This window comes from Lepisma saccharinum, chromosome 25 (assembly GCF_977018435.1).
Source record: "Lepisma saccharinum chromosome 25, izLepSacc3.1, whole genome shotgun sequence".
Lineage (NCBI taxonomy): Eukaryota > Metazoa > Arthropoda > Insecta > Zygentoma > Lepismatidae > Lepisma > Lepisma saccharinum.
This window is the reverse complement of record NC_139253.1, coordinates 22,194,477-22,219,335: the sequence shown is the minus strand read 5'-3', so window position 1 is coordinate 22,219,335 and position 24,859 is coordinate 22,194,477. Positions and strand designations below refer to the sequence as shown.

Below are 24,859 nucleotides of genomic sequence, written 5' to 3'. Positions count from 1 at the left end.
CCACGTTTGGCTAATCGCAACGATGAGGATGAAGAATGATGATAGTATGAAATTGATGAAGGTATAATCGTAAAGGACACCCATGACAGGGATTCAAACCGGGATCCCTGTTGTCGTAACGCGCTGTGTTAACCACCCCGTCACGGAGGTCGACCCCCAAAGTCCCAAGATCTATAGCATGATCTCAAGTTATCATTGATCTCTGTTCGCAAAGGAGAACTTCATGAAAAACATCTAAGAAAGCACTGGAAAAAGTAAACCCATGAAGAACAAGAGAAGAACATGTATGTTTTATGAAAACAAGCATGTTTCCTATACACTGATAGCCATTTCAAAGCAATCAAAGCATTTGCTCGGGCAAATGACGCATTTACCAAACCAAAGGAGATGCCAATATCACACTTTATGGCTATGGGAATATTATAACCCCCATGCTGGGAATTTGAGTACGTTGGGCAAATTCGAACGTGATGGGGAAGCTGAAAATTGCGTGGACAGAGCTATCAGTACATAAATCAGTGTTGCAAACAGCAAACGCCGCCAACACGGACTTGTCTGTGTGACGTATCCGGCCCGGCGAGCTCCAGCTAGGCAATCTTTGTAGGAGACACGCCCTATTTTGTGGCCTCTGTTTTGCATAATGACAATGTGACCTCGCGTGTCTACGAGTTTCAGCAGACAATGGTTATTCTAAGTACCCGGAGACATGTTGGTGCCTCGCTCACATGTTACTTGACTTGTCGAAATGAAAGAAGTAAAAAGTGTGTGGATATGTTAGCATAATTTCATGGTTCTCCATACTCTTTCAACAAATACGTTCGCTTGAATGTTTTATGACCATGTCGACGAAATTGTCAATGTTAATCAACATAGTACGGTGTTGAATTAAAACTGCAGCTTATTAGTCTTTGCTTTTGGAGGCTTCAGTACAATTTAGTTATACAAGAAAACAAACATCATCATTATTAAAAAAAATAAAACATGTCACACCCTTTTTTGATTTTATACATAATTATATTTTATGTATAATTAATACATGGTTGAATATTTCAACTGCCATATATTCTCGGCCGTTTTGGACTAGCAATATCTAGCGCGTTCGTTACCTGTGTGTGTGTGTTCTTTGCAGCTTCGAATGCTAAGCTATTCTATTGTTTTGCATAAGGTGAAATTTCGTAATAGTATAAAAACTGAATGTTAGTATTTTAACGACATTTTTGTACGGGATCACATCTTTTAAACTTGCAGAATGGATTCTTCAAAATAGAATTCCATAATTCATTCTTGAATAAACATTATTTATGCATTTATAATCTCTGAATAAAATATAAGTCATTACAACAAAATGTGGCATATAAAAATCTGTTGCAAGAATTTAATTTTAAAATACTTTGTAATAGGTAGAATGTTCCATATCATTTATACATACTTATATAAAACTATAAATTGTGTATTAGACAATAGTTAATTCCTCAGCCAACTGCAATTCAATAAGAGGAAAAATAATTTACGTGGCCGAAACTTACTGATTCCAAAAATACCTAAAACTCAGAAATATAAGAGTAGTCCATTAAGCACAATGTAGAATGTGTTATTTCTACAATTACACATGTATGTGTGTTCAATACACGTAATTATTACACAGGTCTTTTTTTCTTGTATGGTGAATGACAACTGAAAGATACCGATTGGTTAATTGGATTTTTGTGATTATTTAGTTGATTACTTATATTGTGGGTCTATGTATGTTTGCATATACGTTAATTGTATTGGTTATTTTTGTGTTTTTTTGTGTATAAACCAATAAATGTATATGTTTAACTGTCTTCTGTAATTGGAGGTTTTCCCCTCTGTTAAGGGCAGTAGGTAATTTAATAAGTAATTCACCGTGTAACGCCTATGCTATTTCGTAAACCCAAGAGCACCGGATGGGAATCAATTGGTTCCACTACAAAGGAGGTAGCAATTCAGAAGCGAGTCGCAGAACAAAAGATCTCTCCGAGTTCTGGCTCCATCGCAAATCGGCAAAAGGTTTCCACAGCTACAGTAAGAATCCCATCTACTTGAAACTCACCCGAGGATCTCGTCCGGATGACCATTATCAGCCACATCGACATACGATGCTCAACAGCACTGTTAGCAATAACAATAAGGTTCAGAATGGAAGAAGAGGACTATTCGAACAACAAAATGAGAAAATTACCTACCCTGCACGATACTTACAAGAAAACACAGGGAGATTCATGTGAAACCATCGTATCAAATGAGGGAACTTCAGTGTTGGATTGTCCGGTTATAAATTCAATAGGTCATCTTACACGCTGTCTTTATTGCTACGCGGTGGAAAACTGGGACAACCTCTAACGTGAAATGGCTCGGGAAACTTGTGATCAGTGAACCACGTCTTCTTCATCTCCAATGCAGCATTCATCCTATATTGCGGATTGTATTGTGTACTTAATGTCGCCTTTTTGGCAGTTTAGGTTAATATCGGTGGTGAGGATGATTTGATAATTATATAGATGAAAGAACACACACACACACAATGGATCACCTATGCAACGTACGGGACTCGAACCCAGAGCATTCTGAGTGAGATAAGATTCAAAACTCAAAGCACTCATTTCCGCTTCGGAGTCATCGCAGTTTCCGGGTTCGAATCCCAGCATAGACAGTATATCTCAGCAAATGTGTATTCATCAATTTCATATCATTGTCGCGATTAGCCTAAATAGAAAGAAAATCGACATAAAATAAGAAAAGTGCAAACACTCAACGTGTTCAACCATCAAGGCGGTACAGCTTAAGGAAGAACAATAGCACAACTCAGGAGCATCTGATAGATATTGTGTTGTTATTCTCATTGGGGTTATACTTATGCTTTCACATACATTAGTTCTAGTTTTGCCTTACAAAAGTTATACTTTAGTAATTATAGCCGAAATTTCTGTATGCGAATGGGATGAAAATACACGAGATAAAAAATCAAGTTGACAATTTACGATATATTGATTAAGAGAGGAATAATGAGATGCGGTATTGGTAATCAATTGTTCACATTTCCTCCCAACTCAAGAACCCTGGCTTACTAGTGCGATCTGCTCATCACTTCAAGATGAATACCTGTAAATCACACTCCGACTGTTGTTGTACAGGGTCAACGAAGTTAGTAATAAGTTGTGTTTTATACAGTGTATATTGATACACCTGTAGATTGAATTGTATGTAAATGTATTTTCTGAACAAATTGCCGAAGTACTAATTGAGGCGAGTGTATGTGAATATACGTACTTCTGATATTATCGGCAACTCGTGACGCAGCAGCCCAGGTGGTTAGTGCATAAATTCTCTTAGCTGTCTGATAAACCGAACTCTTTACATTTCAGTCTTGGAGAATTTAATCCTTTCAGGGTTTTTGACACGTACATACAACATGATGCCATAATTGAACAGATAGTTAAAGGCCAAACAAAAGAAATGCGAAAAATGTTACAATTTAATGAAAAAAATGTCTGGACAGAGTTGTAATTAAGCTGCAGTCTAAAGCGAGCACTCATTTTGTCCGAGAGAGATTGACCTCTCTTTCCGGGGTCCAATGAGGTCAATGTCCCAATGTTTCAAAAAACTTAAAAGTTCGTATATATTTGGAAATATAGTCTTACTTCCGCCCCTGGCTCACGTACTTTCATCTATTTATTTTAAATCGCTCAGTCTACTTAATGTACAACAAAATGGAAAGTGATAGCGACAATGATAATTTTCAAATGTTTTCCTATGCGAATAAGTTTTACCATAAGTGAAGCATGTAACTTACTATGCGCAGTTATACTGTATCACGGGAGTCTCTGGAGCAAGGTCGCGCAGAAGGATGAGGAGGAAGTGGCGGAGCGGAGCTACACCCTGAAATCTGCAGTCGCTATCCCCTTCCCCTTCCTTGCACGTATTCATTAGCCGATCCCTCTGGAGTCACTACTTGCGAAGAGACTTGCTTTCGTTCACTCGCTCCAGACATTCCCGGGACAGAGAATAGTGCTGTGAGACTATGTAAAGTTAAATACCCTCACAGGTTTATAATAATCTCTTTGAATTACAATAGCAAGAAACAAGTAAATACATCTCATCACGTACACGCTGAAAGTACAGAAAGGGTACAGCACCGTTGGTCATGCAAGGCGCCTATCATCAAAAAGACCAAAATAAAGCCTCTTAGGAAAGTAAAATTTAAAAGAGAGAATCTTCATTTCCGCTTTGACAGAGCAAGTGTCGGAAAGCTTGTGAAGAATTGTTGTTGTCCACGGGGACTGCTGGAAAGAGATATCCCGGTGACAAATGATAAGAAACAAGGAATTAAGTGATGCGGCCATGGCCTCCTGGAGGCAAACTCAAACAGAAAAAGGGCTATTTTTTAGTGAAATGGATGACGAGGAGAAGGGTGTGTTGACATCCCTCTCTCGTGATATATAGGTTCAGAATGAAAAATGGGAAAGGAGCTTAACATATTTCTCCAAGAAGAGTAATTTATTCATGAAGATGTTAAACCGTGGCTTCCAGATACGTCGTCTTTTCCCAAACGTTGAGTAGGTCGTGGCTGTATATTTAAAAGGTCCTGATTGTAAAGGCGGAACACCCGTGTCGAGGACATTGTCGCTGAATCCCTTTAAATATACATGTACGAATTTCAAGCGAAGAATGTATAAGCTACACGATCCCATCTGTATTTTACAAATTGCGGATTTTCTGGGGTTAGGGAAAACTTACAAACTTAATTTTGGGCTAATGTAGTTGTTCATTTGAAGGGCCTCGTCGATAGAGCAGTGGTTAACGCTGTCGCCTTTTAATCAAGAGATCCTGAATTATATTCTTTCACTATCGATTGCACATTGAACTGTAGGACAGTTCAGCTTAATCTGAGCATAAAAATGGACTTCAAACAAACACACAAACGAAGGTTAGCAAAGTCTTCAGATATACTAATGACAACAGTTTAAAGTATCCGCTGAATTGTGCTCCAGTCGATAATCGAAGCCAGGATCCCCTTCGTTTACAAGCTAATAATGCGTCCCACCAAGTGGCGTAAACACAGCTCTAGGCTCAAGAAATATGTTGTGTAACAGCTCTTTAAAGGGCAAAGCATCCTCAGTAGCTTTTAATTGGATAACAACTGCTAATCGCATAGAGATCCAGTTCCACTGTTTTCTAGACTGGAGTCCGTTACCATTGCTTCAAATAGCTCCGACATTATTGTCCTCACGATGCTGAGCCAACATCTGCATTTTGGATTTCCCACCATTTCAAGATGGCTAAGCGGGAATCCAAAATTATCCAATGCAGTATGTGAAAATTTCCAGTGGACAGAAATTACAACAATCAGGATATTATATAAATTGTAAATACAGTCAGTCACTCTCAATTACCAAAAATTAACAACCCGACCGGGGGGGGGACAATGCAGCAACCGAAGAGAGGAATTCCCCTCATCTCCCCTTCAAATATCGCCTGCTGGTATCACTGCGATGTTAATAATTTGTCAATTTCATGCCTTTAGATCTAATCATTGCATATTTAAAATGTATAATAAAGTTAAATCAATGTCGCGTTCCCGAGGAAGGTGATATCAGGTGGGAATGTTTTCGACAGCATCACTGAATAAAAAGAATCTGAGCCACACCCAACCTCTAATTAATGGGCAACTGGAAGCAACTCTGGAGCGTGTTACTAAGCACATAATCTCCACTGTGGCCGAGAACGAGAATGTGTGTAGCCCAAAATCGACATTCCCTACGTGAACTTCTTTTGTTATTTATAATATATAATATCTAAGCAAGTACAAAAACAGGTGATTCCTCAAAATCTGAACCATTTGTTGAATGTCCTCACTGAAAATGACTAGAGCTGGAATACAACATGCAAAATGAAAAGGCTGTTGGTCACAAACTATACAGGCCTCCTACCACACAAACTGCATGATTCCGTTACATATCTTCAGAGGTAAATTACAAGCCAGAGAGTAGCTTTTCAAATATTTCCCGTATTAACAACAATCCGAACGTAACTTGGTAAAATTCTGTTTGTGTCGAAGATGCCAATTCAGTGTCCAAGTTTCTTGTCCCAATGCCAACTTCTTTGAGAGAGCATTGTGCAGTTTGAAACCGAACTTTCCTCAAACTTCCTCCCACATTTTATCCTGAATAAGCGCGCAGTCTGCTCCAAACGTGTCATGACTTGTGGTTTTACAAAGTTCACTCTGTGATGTAAAGAACAGGAAACTTAGCACATCTTTACCAAACTTTCTGTTCCTTCTTAACACTGGAAGATGGTCTCTGAAAACGTATAGTTCTGCATTGGAGTGTGTGCATTCATACGAGTACTTATTACTTCGAGTTGAACACTACCTGGGAGAAATTATTTGGAAGAAAATATTAATAAAGTACAAAATCACTGAAAGTTTCATTCGCCACTAGAATTTTCTTAGCATCCGTCCCTTGCAGCATAACAATGTGCTGAACTGCTGCAACATTAACTTCTGAATCACGGAAGTGACGTAGTTGATTAGTACGTATGTATGTGACAGAAGCTACTGGAATTGTCAAATTGACACAGATATCCTATTTGATATGCTGTTTGAAGCAACAATGGCCGCTTCATAATGATTGTGGACAAGGAAATCCAACGAAAGATTAGAGAAAAAAGGGTCCGATATTTTTGACACTTGTTGATTCAGAGCTTCTGCCGTCAACCATATTCGATAACAGCTTTCAGATTAGATTAGATAGATTTTCAGTATGGGGACCTGTATGTACGGGTAGCGGCAATAAAACTGAGACACCTACATCCTTAAATACACTCTTCCCTGCAAGGTGTCACGTGTGTTGGCTAAATGTACGACGGTGGTAGAAGTTGCCATTGAAAATTTGGTATTAAAATCCACTTATCGCCCTTCGGTTAGGCAACACACATAACACACATTGTAGAGAGTTTATTGAGTTTATTGAGTTTATTGAGTTTATTGAGCAATTTTCACACCGATAGTACCCCTGGGGGCATTGGTGCATGTACATTACAAAAGACATGTTGACATCGCACATATATATATCTATACATCAATTTGGCAATTTTTTTAATAATAATATAACATAATATAATAGTAAAACACACAATGACAAATTATTTGTTGAAGTGAACTAGTGCTGTAAAAGTACATGTTATATAGTGTATACAATCTAAATTTATTTTATAAAGTTAGTTAATTCTTGAAATTCTTGAACTGAATATAATGTGTATTCCAATAACAATTTTTTCACTTTACTTTTAAAGATTGTGGTTCTCTCAAAATTTTTGTAACTTTTTGGTAATATATTGTATAACTGGGTGCCTGAGTAAAAAGGTCCTGTTTGGAATGCAGTTAGCCGCACTTTGGGAATGTGGAAGTTATCTTTTTGTCTGGTATTGTAATCGTGAGTGTCTATGTTCCTTGGATAGTTCGATTTTGTTTCGTGTATGAAAGTAAGTGTTTCAAGTATGTACAGACTTGGAAGTGTTAATATACGTATTTTTTTGAAAAGCGGTTTACATGTATCAGTTTTATGTGCATTTGCCAAAATACGCAATGCTCTTTTTTGAATTTTAAAAATCCTCTGCGATTGAGCCGAGTTTCCCCAAAATTGGATACCGTACCTCAAAATACTTTCGAAGTTTGAGAAATAGATATTTAGCAAACATACTGTATTGAAACTATTTTTTAAGGTTCTTAATTGGTAACATACGGTGTTTAGCCTCTTGCATAAATGATCTATGTGAACTTTCCAGTTTAGACACTCGTCTATAAATATTCCAAGAAATTTTGTATTGTTAGTAGCTGTTATAACGGCATGCCCTACTGTGAAATTATATTGCTTAATAGAAGAGTTTTTGGCTCTAGATACACCAAATTTTATTATATTAGTTTTTTCGTTGTTCATAGAAAGTTTGTAGAATCGAGATATTTCAGGATATAGGTGTCTCATTTTTATTGACGGTGATTGTACAGTCAGCATCAAAAGTGTTCGTCAGGAAAGTAATGCTCTCAATGTGCATCTTTATAAAGAGGTAACCTAGGTACAGATAGGCTACCTCTATGGTTTCTGATTTGGGAATGAATTCTGAGGATAGTATGTGGAAGTTTGTATTAACGTCCAATCTAAAGGATCTTTCAGAACAAAGTGGCAAGATACGCGCGACAAGCCAAATGGGACAAGCATCACGTGCCACTTGGAACGAACCTTCAGAAATAAATGCAACCCTTTGCACCGGAGTGACGCAAGCTACACATGTCAATTGTCGCTTGTTCAGACTGGGCCATTTTCTCAATGGCACACATCCTGTCGCTTGTCAGTGTGTTCAGTGGTGTAAATAGAAATTACTTCAATAAAAATAAATGTTGTTCTCGAAATTCGCACACAGATCACTAACAGTCTGTTCCAGCTATCTCTGGACCAGGCGAACGAAAACAATTCTCTGCGCAAGTAGTGACGCGAAACGGCTCCACCAATTGAAACGTGAGAGGGAACCGGATTGCGTGGACAGGGAAAAGCGACTGCAATTATCAGCATTCGCAGCATGTACTGCTTCGCACTGCCCTCTCGATTTCCTCCCCTTCGGATGCGCTATGCGCGGGCTATAGCTGGGACAGAGTATAGTTCGTAGGGCGTTAAGTTACATCAAGGACAGAAATCGTAAACACTCAAGCTAACCTACGCATTCACACTAAAAATTAATTCATTGCAGTCATGAAGCCGGTCACTTGTCTCGGCTGGCAAATGGAAACATTTCATGTGAATTCCTACTCACTCTGTGTAATTGAGTCTCCACCTCTGGATTTTCCCCTTCCTTCTTACATCCGAGAATCTACAGTAAACCCCCCCACCCCCCCACCCGGGTTACATAAGTAATGCGTTACGCAAACCTTTACGTAACTTGAATTTTACGTAAGTCGATTGATTGATTGAGTTGGTGTTTTATGTTCACTTTGTGCACAGTATGGCTAATCGGGACTGGACCTATAGTTTGAAGTGTGATCCGAACCACTTTGTGCCTCCACCGGGTATCGAACCCGGGACACCTTCATTACTACGCGACGACGCTAGCACTGCACCATCGGGGAGGCCCTTTAAGTAAGTCGAATTTGTAAATTGCTTAAGTGTAACTTCGTAAGAAACTGCAATGTTTATTAGTATTATGTGTGTGTGTGTGTGTGTGTGTGTGTGTGTGTGTGTGTATTATTTACACAGTATTATTTTATAAATGAAACATCATGCACCAGTATTTACTCGGATATAAACTATAAAAGTATGAAAAATATATAAAAGAATATAAAAACAAACTGAAATCACACTTTTCAAATAAAAACATGTCTTCTGACAGCTACGTACAGTTATTACTCAACTGCGAATTTACGTGAGTCGCGTATTACGTAAAGTCTATATTACTATATTTCTTCTTGCTTACTCTCTCTCTCTCTCTCTCTCTCTCTCTCTCTCTCTCTCTCTCTCTCTCTCTCTCTCTCTCTCTCTCATTGATCATGCCCTTTACTACCTTTCCTCTTCAATTTTCTGTCTCGTTTTCTCCTTGATTCTGTTTTTCTCCCAATCTTCTTTCATTCCCTTCTCTCATTCGTTCCTTTTATTTTTCTCTTTACCTTGATCTACTGTTCACTTTATATCGAACCATTTTTTTAAATGTTTGACCCCTATTAGAAAATCTTCCGCGGGCAACCATGAGCGTACTAATGTAATAAAAATTCAATATACATCTTTTGCAAGAAGTTATTCAAATAAGAATAAAAGTAATTTGAAAAACTTTGTAAAATGGGAATTCCAAATATAAGAAATACAAATAATTTCTTGGATGCTTAGGAACCGCAACTCTTCAGGTTACTACAATAAATGTTCTTATTAATGATAATTTGTTCAAGGGGAAAAATAACTTAACAGATCTGTAAGGTATGGAGGAGTTGATCAGGCACAATTCATAATCCTAGTTTTGTAATGAATTGCGTAAGCACCTGGAACTGAAAATTTATATTTATGAAGCTCGCGGTTTCTAAGCAAGAGGGAGTCGTTCATAAATATAATAGAGGGAAAAGGAAAGGGGAACATTACTTCGTTCGCCAGTTTGCAAATCTTGCAAGCTAGCATAAGCCGAGGCCGAAATAAGGAGCGTGAAGATGTTTTTCTGCGAGTTAATATATTCCTTCTTTGGAGTCACAAGAACCTTGCTCTCCCCTTTTTCGAGGAAGGGAATTTCGGAGCACCTTGTCTTGTCTACTTTGCATATTGATTCCGAATCTGGAACCGATAATTTCCCACCTGCGACAGTGGGATTGCCTCAGCTTGAAGAAGTTCGCATCGATTCTCCGGCACGACAGATTTATCAGGCGTGGCTGTGAAGGATTTTCGGATGTGCCAGCCCTCTGCTACATCATAACTTACGTCTGGCAATATTATTTTCTACTTTCCTGCTTTAATTTATGTGCGGGTTTGTCGCTGTTGCGTTTAGCCATGTTTTATAATTGTGTTTCTCGTTCCTGAAAATAGTATCTACCAACCCTTCAAGAAAACATTTCATATTTCGCTTCCATCTAACGAAATGCGCTGTAAAAAACACTATTATACTTTTGTAATGCGACTTACCGAAAGTCTTGCCTTAAATGTTCCGTACACAATTCTCGTGACGGCACAAATCAGTTGTTATGTTTCAATTTAAACCAGTTTCTTTGTTCCTTTCTGTAGAGTACAAAATAAAACAGAATACGCTTTTATTGCGTATTTTTCGTGATTTTTTCATTTCGCGTCGCTCTTCTGCCACTGTTGGTTAATAGCGACGATGAGCCTGAATGATGATTCGATTAAATGGATGAAGTGACACTCACACACATGACCAGGTCGGGGCTTGAACCTGGGATCGTTGGTGGCGATACCGCGAGTCCATAGCGCTCAGCCACCGAGGCGACGTGCTAACTGAACATTAAATTAGGCCTAGTAATTGGCCATAATATCCAATCACCCTTATCAATAATTTATGCATAATAATACTTATAATAGTAATTATAGTATGAAGAAAATTGTATAGGTAATTCATTAATTGTATTCTTTACATTTTAGTTATTTACTTCTAACATAATAATAGCATAATGGCTAAATCTGTCGAATTCTAATGAAGGGGTTGCAGGTTCGACCCCCTGAGGAAGCACACTGCACAATGGTTCGGACCCCACTTAAAACTGTAGATCATTTCCGATTGCCCTATTTGAACGTGGACTTTTCTTTTTTACATCCATTGCATCTTTACGTTAGTCGCAACTATGACAATGAATTATATTTAGATGAAAGAACAAGCACAAAGTTCTTGAGTACATATATATGTCCAGAACCTTCATTCCAGCGTGTTCGGTCACAGACAGCATTTTGTGGGCAAAATATGTAAAGACTGCAGTTTAAAGTGGAATTTAAAGTATCCTCCTGTAAGGAACCGAACCAGGCACACTGTGCCTCTTGAATGACGTTGTAACGTTGTCGCCTTGAAATCACGGGGTCCCGAATGTGATCTCCAATGGAGGCACATTATTTTTTAAACTGTAGCCCTAAACTTTTAAACTCAATCCCTATTAGCTTCTCTGAGCATAAAGTGGACCGAAAACAGACTTTCTCGGTGCTAATGAATGTGCATACATTGCTAGCTGGCCAAGAGAAAAACAAGCCCTAACTCCTGCAGGAGCTATTTTCAGCTTCAAAAAAAAGAAAGTAGTTAATGTCCAAGCAAGCCGGAGAAAGGGTTATAAGCACTATCCGATAATCAGGTAAAAGGTTCCAGTGAATCAAATCAATCTAAAGTAATGTAAAAAGAAGATCAAAATGAAAAGTTCCATCCCATAACGAGTCCATTAGTGAAATTTAAGGACGTCTACAGTAGATTATGATAATATGCCATCAATGTGATATAAGAACTTTCTGATGAGTACGAGTCATTTTTAATCAAAACATGCATTATCTTAATGAGATGCTTATTTGCAGCGTACCTATCTCTTAAATTTCTAATTTCAATTCAATTTGCTTAATTAAAACTACAAAATTATACAATTGTTGTGTGTGTGACATCATGGTTTGGTTTACAATAAGAATTCACAGTGGTATACTACTTTAATCGAAATGTCCATTAAGAAAACTTGGAAGGGAAGGCTCAACCACGACCCATAAAAAATTGGCTGCTTCCACTATCCACTCTCAGTTGTATTCTAATTCTTAGAAAAATATAACACTATCAAGATAACACCATCATTTTCCCATACAAAATAGTTTGTATTAAATTTCGATCTTGAGAATCTTTGTGCCCCCTTCTCATTGGCTATACTGGCCCTCTTCGTTCTAAGAATGCTCTGGCTTCAGGGTAAATGTTTTTATTTACGGAGCGAATCTTACTGCATGCAGCCAGTATTTTGGAAGAGCAATGTGGATAATATGGCATACCAATGGTGGAGGGCACACGCCCCTCCAAAAAGGGATTACTAAGTATTTAAAAAAAAGTATTGATAGCATTATATTACAACGAATAAAAAAATGTTCGAGCAATCCTTTTCCAAATAGTAAAAGAATAAAGAATTCATTGATCAGGACTTGATTTATTAGACACTTAAGTAAGTCGACACGAGAAATAGAATTCGGGACTTGTTCGTTACAAGATAATCACAAACCGAGAGAATTCTAGGTCAAGTACTTCCCACATTTATGACAGTTTAGCCTGAGGAAATAAAATCTCAAGGACATGCCTTTCTAAATTAATTGTTAACAGAAGTACTTGTATTTCAAAAAATATACTAATGCTATACCTTTTAATCAAAGGGTCCTGGGTTCGTTTCCTGGTGGCACGTTGAAGGTCCAGTCCAGATTAATTTGTCTAAATATAAATTGGCCCTATAACGAACCCTTATATGGATATAATGTATAGGCAACTAGTACCCTTACTAGGGACTCGCGGCATGACGACGGATGGTGCCACGTATCTTGGAACACATACACTTCTGGACATCTTTTCTTGAGAACTTTTTGTTCCTTATCCTATCAGGAATCACCTCCTGAAGTTTCTCGGTATTGTTCACAATCACCTTCTGTGTATATGTAGGCTATTTTTTTTTATTTCGGATAATCTTTATTTCATCTTATCATATTCTTACATCATATTTTGGCCCCTCCAAAAAAAATAGATCCGCGTGTGAGGCGTGAAGTGTAGCAAAGAAATCACTAGAAGTGATAATTGCGAAAGCTATAGAGGAATAAAGAAGACGGGAAGAGTTGAGAAACGAAAGAACATTATAAACCAGTTCAACAAGCCGCCTTCCGTAAATACCAAGGCGAGGGAAACAAAGGAACTGATTTTTATGAAGAAAAAGTCAAGTGAGTAGGGAAATATCGTGGGGAGGGGTAAATGGAAAGGAAAGGACTTGAGAAAATCAATCTAAGAGTTGAGAACTTAAGACAAAAAGAAACATCTATTCTGTTGCTGTGTGGGGGTGTTTACAGGACAAATATTATACAACAAGAACTTTAAACAGAAGTCGGTCGATATGTTTTTTGTGTGCTTTGATATGACGAATAGTCGTCCTTCCTTGCATGTTATGTGATTGCAATAATCATGTTGTTTGTGTAGTGCAGTGAACGATGAAATACAACATGCGAATATCGATTAATCTAGTGCCATTTATCTCCTTAATGATTCGTCGTCTAAACCCACGCCTTCTCATAGATGGAAACATCAGCTATGACAAGAGCGCACAGATTATTACTATTAATAGTTCACCATGATACTTGTTGGCATTGTGCACGACTTTCCATGCAAACCTCTAAAGTATAAGTGATTCTGAAGTAGTTTCACATTGAAAAAAGCACAATTGCATTTTTTTATGTTTATGTTTTTACAGATTTATCATCCAGTAGAAAAAAACAAATCAATCTCCCACCTACGAAACTCAGATATGAAGGTATAAAAAACAAGTACCTACCTAAAATTACATTGTCACAAGCTCTTCAACATGAAGAGATAATATAATAATGAATGGCATAATTAATGAAAAGAAGGCAAAATAGGTACCAAAAATAAGCAAAAATGACAACCGGATTGGTCGATTGAGGGGTGAGCGCAACAGCTGACTAACCCGTAGTTTTAAAGCTAAGTCAATGGCATGCAGTCCGTATGGAATCGCATAAACGATATTCTAATAGCCTATGTATGAGAAGTATTTGTCAAATTGTAGCAAATTTCATAACATGATTTTTGTTTACAATGTATGCAACAAGTGGAATGTTTGTTAGACCACTGTTGCGTTGACTGTCAATTACAAGAAAATTAGGAAAGATACTATAAAACGCTTGACATCATTCACACAAAATATACTCTAAACTAAAAGGCTTTTCCATTGGATCAAAAGGACTTGTTTTTAATAAGAATTAATTCTTTCGCCATGTTTTGTCCAGTGTCTTCCTTTATAATGCTGATTTCCGACACTCGTCACGCGCTTGTTTCTTCATATTTGAATGTGTTTATTTTGAGGAGAAGAGTATAGAAAGATCTATTATCATTATGAGTATAATCTAACCTTGATATGTGATCCATCCGTATACTTTGCGTAATGCCACAAGTGTTCTGACTACTGGATATTTATAATTTCATAGTAGTTTTATGTATAATATGATAAATTGAGGGAACGAGAAAATTGCTCAATTCCTCTTCTCGTAGTCCATATGGTAAGCTGACCTCTTAACCGATCTCATGAAAGAAACTCCAAATATCGTGCCGTAAAATATGCTCCCTGTCTCTTTTCCTACAGTGTGATATGGCCCAATTCAGAGGCGACACGAAAAACAATCTATGCGCTCAGCCATACCAAACTTTTTCGCCGGGCTCTGCTCCTTCCTGGCAAGACAAATAAATGAATCGCCTCCTTGGCACAGCCTTCACGCGCGTCGCATTTCAAAGGGAATTCCCCTTTTTGAAAAAATTGCCTCATTTTTCACCCACCTCACGAGACCAGGAAACCATTCGTATGGAAGAAGAAAAGGTTATTTTTTTCTGTCTGCGGTACCTCGTATATGAGAAAGGTATCTGAATAGCCTACAATTTTGCATCTATGAAATCACTCGCATATTCCACAAAAGACTAGTAATTTTTTATGCCAGTGAAAATTTTCACCATTGCAATTTCAATATTCATATAGCTCTAAGACAATGATAGTGACAGTCAGTATGTCCGAAATTTTTTTTATGAATATACAAAAATTAATGTTTATTTCCATCGAAATCTTTGTATTAATGCAAGTTAGTACATCCAAATGTGATATTCTCGTTAATATTATTGTAATCACTTATCAACTTGCTTAGAAAGGTAAAAACTGCAGTTTTAAGATCAAGTATCGAAAATCACTTATTTATAGCTGCAAGTATCAGTGTCGTCTTCCACTTGTAGGACATTCGGTTAGTTATATTACAAAATTAATTTTGGTTCGGGAGGCGATTTGAAAATTTCGTGGGTGAGTAGTACTACTAATGGCAAAGAAAGAGTCACAATTGTAAAACGTACCGTGTTACATACAAATAATTTGAGATAACGTGAATTGTTCTTTACGCCAGTATTAAAACTCACATGAACGCCAAATATAGCAAGTCTTCATCATTTTCCAAGATTTTCCAAAAACTCTTTTCGAAATTCTATGTGTAACAATATTCTTGCACACTAATCTTTCCAATGCTCTTTCCATCAATTATTGGCATACTTTCACTAACAACGTGTAGCTTAGGTACTACACGTTTAATTCGGTGCTATAACATTGACATAGTATCTACAACAAATGTAATTTTCACAGGCGTTTCATTCACTTCTATGACTATTATGTCCACAGAAAATATTTGATGTTTCGTGCGATTAAACTTTTAACGAATTACCAACATATTTCGTTGTTTCAGCTTCCTAACCCCCAGCGACAAGCTCAATGAAATTGAGAATTAATCACAGTAAAAAGATAAATAAGATCTGTGTTCGTGTACCTATAAATTCAGTTGTATAATGTGTTTCAGGTTTTTATGAACATTTTAGTAACTGTTCAATTTGTTATGTTTGTACCTTTATTTTTAAATTTATAACTCCAGATTAACTGCGAGGATGTGAATTAGAAACACTGGCCATGAAGGGCGTGAAAGGATAATTATAAGCTGGATAACCTACAATCTATTATTTCAGAAATGACCTGAAGCCAGTCTTCTCTTTTGTAATAAGAAAACAAGTTGCAAAACAGTGTCCTAAATTTTACATTTCATACAGTGAATCATTTTGCTCCAAAAGATTCTATGACAAAATTTCAAATGATAGTTTTGGATCTATAAGTGAAATTAATAGTACGGATATTAGGAAACCATGATTAATTCATATTATTTCGGAAACTAGTAATTTGCTGACCAATCGTATTAGTAAACAGAAAGGATATTTGCATACTCGAAACCGGGATCAGTTCAAAGTCGAACTGTCTCTGAAATTTATGGAGTGGACTACACGCATTTATGTGGCTCTATTTTGACTTTTGATCTATACATAAAATTATCAGGAAAGCATACTGAATTGCACGTTATAATATATTTGTTAACCGACGACTTTTGTAAATAGAAAAGTATTCGCATACTCGAAACCGGGTTCAATTCAATACCGAACTGTCTCTAGAAACACGTGCGTTCTAACTTAACAATATTGGTTTCTGCAATCGTCACCGCGTAATGAACAGCTTGATGAACACGTTGGCGGGTGAGGTTTGGTTGTTCGGTCAAGGGAGGGTAAAGCGGTACTAAAAAAAAAGAGAGAGAGAAGAAGAGCGGTGAAGGAATGTATCGAAAATCTCCACTTACCGGTAGCAGACACGGGAATGGAAAGCTCCTGCCCCGAGTCGACAGAAACACTGACGCTTCTCCACGATCACTGAAGCCGAGAACACTCGCAGGCGGGACTTAGGAGAGGAAGTCTCCGCAGGCGCACACACATGACAACTCGGCGGTCCTCGTCTACCCTCTCCAGGATCGATAGGGCGGTCGCTGCTCCGCAACAATTACTAACAATAGCAAAACAAGCAACAATATGATGGAAGGCGAACGAAAATATTGGCCGTAAAGGTTGAAATGTGGGCCTTCGGAGTTGTAAACCGCAAGCCGCAGTTCCATATAAATTATAGGAATGTTCCGCTCGCATTAAAGTAATTGTATCGCACGCGGGGAGGGTGACTGCCAAAGAATGAACCGCGCTCTCTGAACGCAGATGTACAGTGTGGTGCGCCAGACGTTTACAATAGAATGATGACTGTTTGTTTTGTACTGTTCTCTGTACACGTGCGTATTAACCACACCAACAGTTTTGCACAGAGTAAACATTCAGGTGTGGATTGCAACGTGTTGTGATGGAACACAAGCTTCCTATTTGTCATGTTATTTATGCATCCTGAAGCTGAGAAAATAGTGGAATAATGAAACATTGCGCCGACTTTCAAAACAACTCGTTTGAATCAGTTTCCAAAATCAAGTACTTAGGGGTAATACTAACAAATGAAAATGATATTAAAGAGGAAATAAAAAGCAGACTTAATTCAAGAAATGTGTGTTACTCTTCATAACCTTTTACCTTATCGTATAATATCTAAGGAACTACAAGTTAAAACATCAAAACAGTAATTTTGCTTGTAGTATTATATGGATATCAAACTTGGTCCCTTACATTAAAAGAGGAACATAAATTAAGAGTATTTGAAAATAAAATCCTTAGAAAAACATTTGGACCTAAAAGGGATGAGGAGACAGGTGAGTGGAGAAGGTTTCATAATTTAGAACTACATAATTTATATTCATGTCCAGATATTATTAGAATAATTATATCAAGGAGACCTGTGGGCAAGCCATCAATGTGGCACGAATGGGAGAGGAAAGAAGAGTTTACAGAATTCTTGTTGGGAAACATGATGGTAAGAGACCTGTAGGAAAGCCAAGCCGAAGATGCATGGATAACATGTACCTAAAGGAAATCGGTAAGGATGGAAAAGATTGGATTTATCTTGCCCAGGATAGGGACAGATGGAAGGCTTGTGTTGCTGCAACAAAAGAACTTCAGATTTAACCAGGATACAGAGTTAGTTAGAACCGACCTCCATAGCGGAATAGTTAGCACATTGTGCTATGCCAGGGGTCATGGGTTCGAATCTCAGCCTGTGCAATGAAGGGATAAAAGTAGATCAGTCTCTTTGCATAGGCATTAATAATAAATAATACGGAATCAATTGTTATTAGTACCTAAGGTTGGAAGCCTCTACAATGGTTAATGTTTTGGAATGAATGATCCTAATTGTAATAGCTGGTGAGGACGCAATCTCGATTAGCCTCTACGAAGAACGACATTGTTGCATAATGGCTTGAAGTGCCACACCAAAGGATAAGTTGATACAATGCCTCGGACGTTTTCACACACTGTACATGCACTGCTCACAGTAACGGTTCCGGAGAAAGTTGGCTTGTATTTTACAAACAAATTATAAACAATTCAAAGAGAAAGCATGACAAAACAAAAAAATATATAAGATTCGACGGGAACGCAGTCCTTACTGTAAACGTATTATTCGCTTTTAAGGGTATAAGAATGCAGGAGAACTGAAAATCGATACCATCTGGTAGATGTATAGAAGTTATGTCTTTGTACGAATGAGATTCAATGTTGAAGATGCTAATACATTTTCAGTTAGCTACTATGACTTCTTGTGACGACAAAACATGCAATTCTGATTTCACCAAGGGCGATGGTTTGTGCGGTGATGAAAACCTACGAAATGCCGTCTAAATGATTGCAGTAAGAATAAAGCATTAAAAAATTAGCTTTATTTACATAATTTACATACACAAACACACACGATGGAAAATTATGAAATAACAGGAATTTTATTATTACTAACTTTTTGACGAGAGTACTAACACAAATTACTTGTGCCTTATTTTTTGAGAGTAGCCCTGCTTTGCGTGTACACTTTGTCCACATGCCCAGAAGATTACGAATGCCCTCTCGACAAAAAGCTTTTAGTGTAGCTTCGTCGCCATCTACAAACTTCTAACCCAGGTCATAAGATCCAAACAAGTAAAAGTTCGATGGCACCAAGTCTGTACTGTATGGTGGATCTTTCGATACTTCAAATTCAGAGCACGTAATGCATCCACGGTATGCATGTATGGGGTCGGGGTGTCGTGAAGCAAGAATACTCCTTGTGAAAGAAGCCCCAGGCGTTTTGATCGTATCGCGGGCTTCAACTTGTTCACTAGCATGTCGATGCATCTAGCACTAGTCAGAGTTTCACCCTTTTTCTGGACGTGCACCGATACAGGGCGAATGACATGAAAAAAGATGGTCATGACTTTTCCAGCGGAGGGCTGCGTTTTGATTTTTTTCGTGGATGGACACCACGGGTGGTTCCACTGCATCGATTGTCTCTTATTCTCTGGTTCATAATGATACACCCAGGACTCGTGACCTGTCAAAATTCGATCGAATAAAGAATCTCCTTCATGAGCATAATGGTCAAAATGCTCCTGACAACTCGTCTCCCGCGAACGCTTGTAACCATCGAGCAGTTGTCTTGGGACCCATCTGCTACATATTTTCCATACACGAGGTCATCATGGACAATCACCCATGATAAATTCTACGGCAATTAAATCTCGCCTGCCGTCACGGATTCGCTGCTCGATCTGCTGTTTCATTGTTTCAGTTATCGCGCTTACTGATCTCCCACTTCGGTGATGCTCACTAGAATTTTGTCTGCCGTTGTATGTCTTTCCACCTATTCGTACTCTCTCCCCTGACTCAAACAACTGTCTCCATACTTAACTTTCTGTAAATTCTGTATACTTCAGGTTTTATTTCCTCTGACCACAAAAAATGAATAACGATTCGTTGCTTTTCCACTGTGCGAGTTGACAGTGAAGCGGCCATGTTGTACGAGTTACTGCGCAGGCGCACACTGCTCGATCTTCACTACCACCATATAGGGTTTTTGCTAAGGAGCCATTTCGTGTCCCAAACCAATATTTTCCGTTGTGCATACTTTTCCATGCACTTTAAAATAGGATTCCTGTTATTTCTTGTGTTTGTGTGTGCACATATACATACATGCACTATATAGGATGTATGACGTTTACAACCCGGTCAAATGACCTGATTTTTTCTCGAGCTCGTCCGTGATATTCACATCATATGTATTAGGGTAGGTAGTCGTGCTGCATAGTGCCATGTTTATTCTAAATCTAATCCTTATTGCAGTTCTTTTATAATGTCTCAATCTTATTAGCCTCATAAAGTAGGATAGATATATTTAAAACAAAAAAGGTTTATTACAAGTGCTTCATTTTAAAAGGTTGGCGGAAAAAACTTTCTTTCCTTGTAGAGAAAAATATTTGTACAGTCAGCGTAAAAATGTTCGTAAATCATCAAAAGAAAAAGAGCACCTCTCAATTTATATCCACACAGAAGCCCAAATTATCGTGTTAATAGAGCGTACTGCCTAACATTCTAGGATATAACCTCTTACCGAGTAGCCGTTGTTGGGGAAGGTACTCGTGGCTTCCATTCTGCGTTGCTGAAATGCAAAAAGTTGTTACACTGAATGTCCATACACACCCAGCACGTTCCTCTTACTAATTTAATCAATGTGATTGCAGAAGCAATTGTCAAAAAGTATTCGAATTCTCATCAATAATAAACTGTCATAAATGAAAACAAAATTCACAACCAAGCGTTCAAAACAATAAACGTCAAAATGATAGAAAAATTCCTAAACAAGCAATAATTTAAAATTAAAATCACAAAGGGAGGAGAGGGAACCTATCTCAGACTGCTTTTTCATGTTTCACGTTAAGTAATTTTGGAATTGGAAATCCAATTATAAACCACCCCATAATTTCAACGATGACTTTTTTTTACGCAGGACGTTAAATCAAGATGAATGCCAGACTGCAATAGGCTTCCGATTACCAACAACCAACCACCTGCTGTACTGTTTGGATTGAGTGACATGACAGCGCGTGTGTATTGTGTCCCGGCCGCAAGCGTGGGTGATATTGAACAATTCACTAATCGAAATTGATTTGGTTGCCCCAAAACTGCCAGGATTTATAAAATGCGTGTATTTCCAGTTCATTCGCCCACTTACGAAACAAGGTTTCATATGCTTCTTACTCCATACTATATTTTGGATACTATACCATTCATAGAACCTATTTTACTAACTTTAATTTAAACGGCATGATCACTGCTTTAAAACTATTGTTTTAGTAGTAGTAGTAGAATTGCATGATTTATGCATTGCACTTCCTATCCTTGTATATGCAAGTAGTACAATCAACCTGCTTCTGCAACATCAAGTGAGCCGCAGTGTTGCCAACCCACCCCAAGAAAATTTCACCATGTGATATTTTACAGGCGAAGCTAACCTACAAATAGGAGTTGGCAACACTGACTAGTTGCTTCTCAGCGTCTTGGAAAACATCTTAAGACAAATATCTTAATCTTTAAGAAAGTCGACTTCCGGTATCTCAAGATGTTACTTCCGGCCTGTCAAGAAAATTTTCTTAAGACAAATATCTCAAGACGTTTTTCCAAGATATTGATTTTCTTGGCTCCTAATTGAGCTAGAATGATGATTTTAGGTTTGTTGGATAGGATTCGACGAGAACTATTCGACTGGCAAATAAAATCGATTCTACCCCCTCAAGTTTCGGAAGTACAGACAATTTTAAATTTTTTGGCTCCTAATTGAGCTAGGATGATGATTTTAGGTTTGTTGGATAGGATTCGACGACAGAATGACAGAATGCACAATAGGTAGGGGGCCTTGGGACGACGGAAGTTATACAATATATTTTTTTTGTTTTTTTCAGTAGCCGAACGATGGAATTCCTCACTGGCCAATTTTAACCTTACAGCTAGAAATGTTTCTATAAAATAACCATGCCTATGAACCTGTTTGGCTTCAGGAAGCAAGCTATGGAAGTGCCCGTCCAGCCTACGTCGTCGAGCTTCAACGAACTCCTGCCTTCCATGCTATCTAAACTTAACGGTCTGTTAATTATACACTTGAATAGCATTTTGACCCAGTACGATGAAGATGTGGGTAAAACTTTCTATGTATTCAACAACAACTTGAATTATTACCGGTTCCACATCTCCAGCAAATTTAAGTTCAACATGAATCCCGAGAACAAAGGGGAGGCCAAGGTTTCCTCAGGCAAGAACATCTATCGTATCAAGCATGATAGGATGGATGCGACTACAACGTACGATGTGTCTGCTGGCGATCGCCTGTACGTGGAGCTCTTGGACGACTACGACAAACTCATCCCTCTTTTCATAGAAATGAAAATTACCTACCCTATAATAAATAAACATAGCAACAATGCCTAACGATATTTTTGGTCACACCAAGCGCGATGATCACGGCGACGAGCTGCTCATGCTCGACGTCAGGGTCAAGAAGTTGCGAAGCGACCTGCAGGCCCTGCAGTCCACGCTCAACTCCAGCCTCCAGTCAGAGATAGCCAGCCTGCAGTCTCAGTGCCTGGACCCCGTACTCAAAATTGACGCCGAGCTTAAATCGCTGCTGCAAAAGTACACCGACCTCGCGTCAATAGACAACTTCGACAACTTGGCGCTGAGCATAGGCAAGCTGCAGAACGAATTTTTGAAGCTGCAGCAAGCGCAGACCTCCGATGTGGAACAGCTGAAGCGACACTTGCAGGACCAAACGAGCACCATCCAGACTGAACTGCAAAACATTATCCAGAGCATCAAGACTCAAGATGACTACATCTCGTGAATGCCAGTATTGCCAAATTGCACGAACAGTTTCAATCGTTCGAAATTCCTACGTTGGAAAGCATCAAGGCTGAGCTTCAAACGGACGCTTTGCATGCAGCCATCAACGAAGTCAAAACTAAACTCCAAACGCTACAGGACTTCATCGACAATCTACCTTCGTCCAGCGAGCTGAATGCTATTGCCCGTAGCGTGGCCAACATCAAACTCCAACTTGAGACCTACGAGGATTTCGGGAAGCTTCAAGGTACCATAGCCCATATTGATGACGGCGAGAGCATCCTCGACTTTCTTAAAGATTAAGATATTTGTCTTAAGACGTTTTCCAAGACGCTGAGAAGCAACTAGTCAGTGTTGCCAACTCCTATTGGTAGGTTAGCTTCGCCTGTAAAATATCACATGGTGAAATTTTCTTGGGGGGGGGGGGTTGGCAACACTGAGACCCACTTAATGGCTGTGAACCGGGCTGATCCTACTACTTATACATGTGAATTGTGGGCTACAGCAGCCAAAGTCATTTGGTAAAAATTGAGAAAATCCAGAAATGGTATGGGCGACTAATTTATTTATTTCGGAAATTGAACGCAACAGGTATATTACCCATTAATGGCGCTCATTATATAATAATTTTGTGATAACATTATTGAAATATTCTACAGATGAATGTAGTATATAGACAGAAAACATTTAACAAACATACAAGTCTTAGGTTCTATCGTAATTTATGTAATTTTAGTATATTCCTTTTCAAAATTGCGGTCGGGCAAAATAAGTCCACACTGTTTTCTAAGTCCACACTGTTTTCACTTTTGATGGTATCATTAAATGTTTTACACATATTCCAAATTGGGGATATTGTCAGAGCGTTGGTTCTATTCCGACGGAGGCTGAAGAGTTGCTTTCTTGGTCGTAATTTGCTTGAGGGGACGTAGAAGTCGAGCTGTGACAGGGCGAAAGGAGCTTCAATGAGATTATTTAAAACTTTTTGGAGGAAAATGAGCTGATGCATGATGCGTCTGTTGTTGAGAGTTGTTAGGTTAAAATATCTGAGAAGGTTCTCACGGGATTCCATTTGAGGGTATATAACATCTAGTTTGTACTTTAAGTGTCTTAAGAATTTACTTTGAATTTGTTCTATTTTGTTTATATCTTGCTGGGTTTGAGGGTGCCACACTATGCTTGCGTATTCAATTTTCGCGGCCAGTTCTATAAGAATCACCCTGTATAACAACACAAGTGGATTATGGAAGGGTTTTTATTGATAAGTATGTCTTGTATTTTTTTTCTTAATACAAAACGATATTAGGGATTATACCCTGTCCCACCTATCTCTGGAGCAGGCGTAAACTGCTTCACTCTGTCCATTCGATCCCCCCCTTCTTTGCCGCTATGCGCGGTCTTGCTCCAGAGATAACCGGGACAGAGTATATTGCATATTCATTGCATTGTTCCATAACTACTCACAGGGGGTACGACTGTAGGGGCTATATAAAATGAAGTGGTGTATTTGAGGGGACTATCGGGCTTGAGTATCCCCAATAAATCATGATTAACACCACTTGATGACATTAAAAAACATAACTTTGCAAAGTACTACCATCCAAATATAATTGGCCCTGTTAAGTGTGAACTACGAACAAATTCCTTATCAGGGAGAATACGGTTCCCAAGGTGTACGTACCCCTTAGACTCTTGGGGGAACGAAAAACCTGTAGGGCGCCCGAAATAAAACTATGATAATCAAGAAACAGTGGACCCGATTACTTCCGGGACAGGGCTCCAGCAGCTACCTGAGCATGTAATTAGTCGTCCGACCCAAAACGGAAGTGAACCAACGTAATCAGTAAGAACTGTTTGTTAGTTTTAGTACTTTACAGTAATGTACTCAACCCCATTCCAAGGGAGTGAAGCACCAAACCATTTGTTTACTGTTCAACGTAAGTAACAATTTTACTAA

At 38.4% G+C, this 24,859-nt stretch overlaps 1 long non-coding RNA gene across 1 annotated transcript in view; it reads right to left on the bottom strand.

Moving 5' to 3' along the window:
- LOC145978698 (uncharacterized) overlaps window positions 1-16,980 on the bottom strand; it is a 164,836-nt gene extending 147,856 nt beyond the window's left edge. The window contains exon 1 of the long non-coding RNA XR_014440738.1: window positions 16,917-16,980. This is a non-coding gene — a long non-coding RNA (uncharacterized LOC145978698). The remainder of the gene's footprint in view (window positions 1-16,916) is intronic.
- Window positions 16,981-24,859: the final 7,879 nt, after the last annotated feature.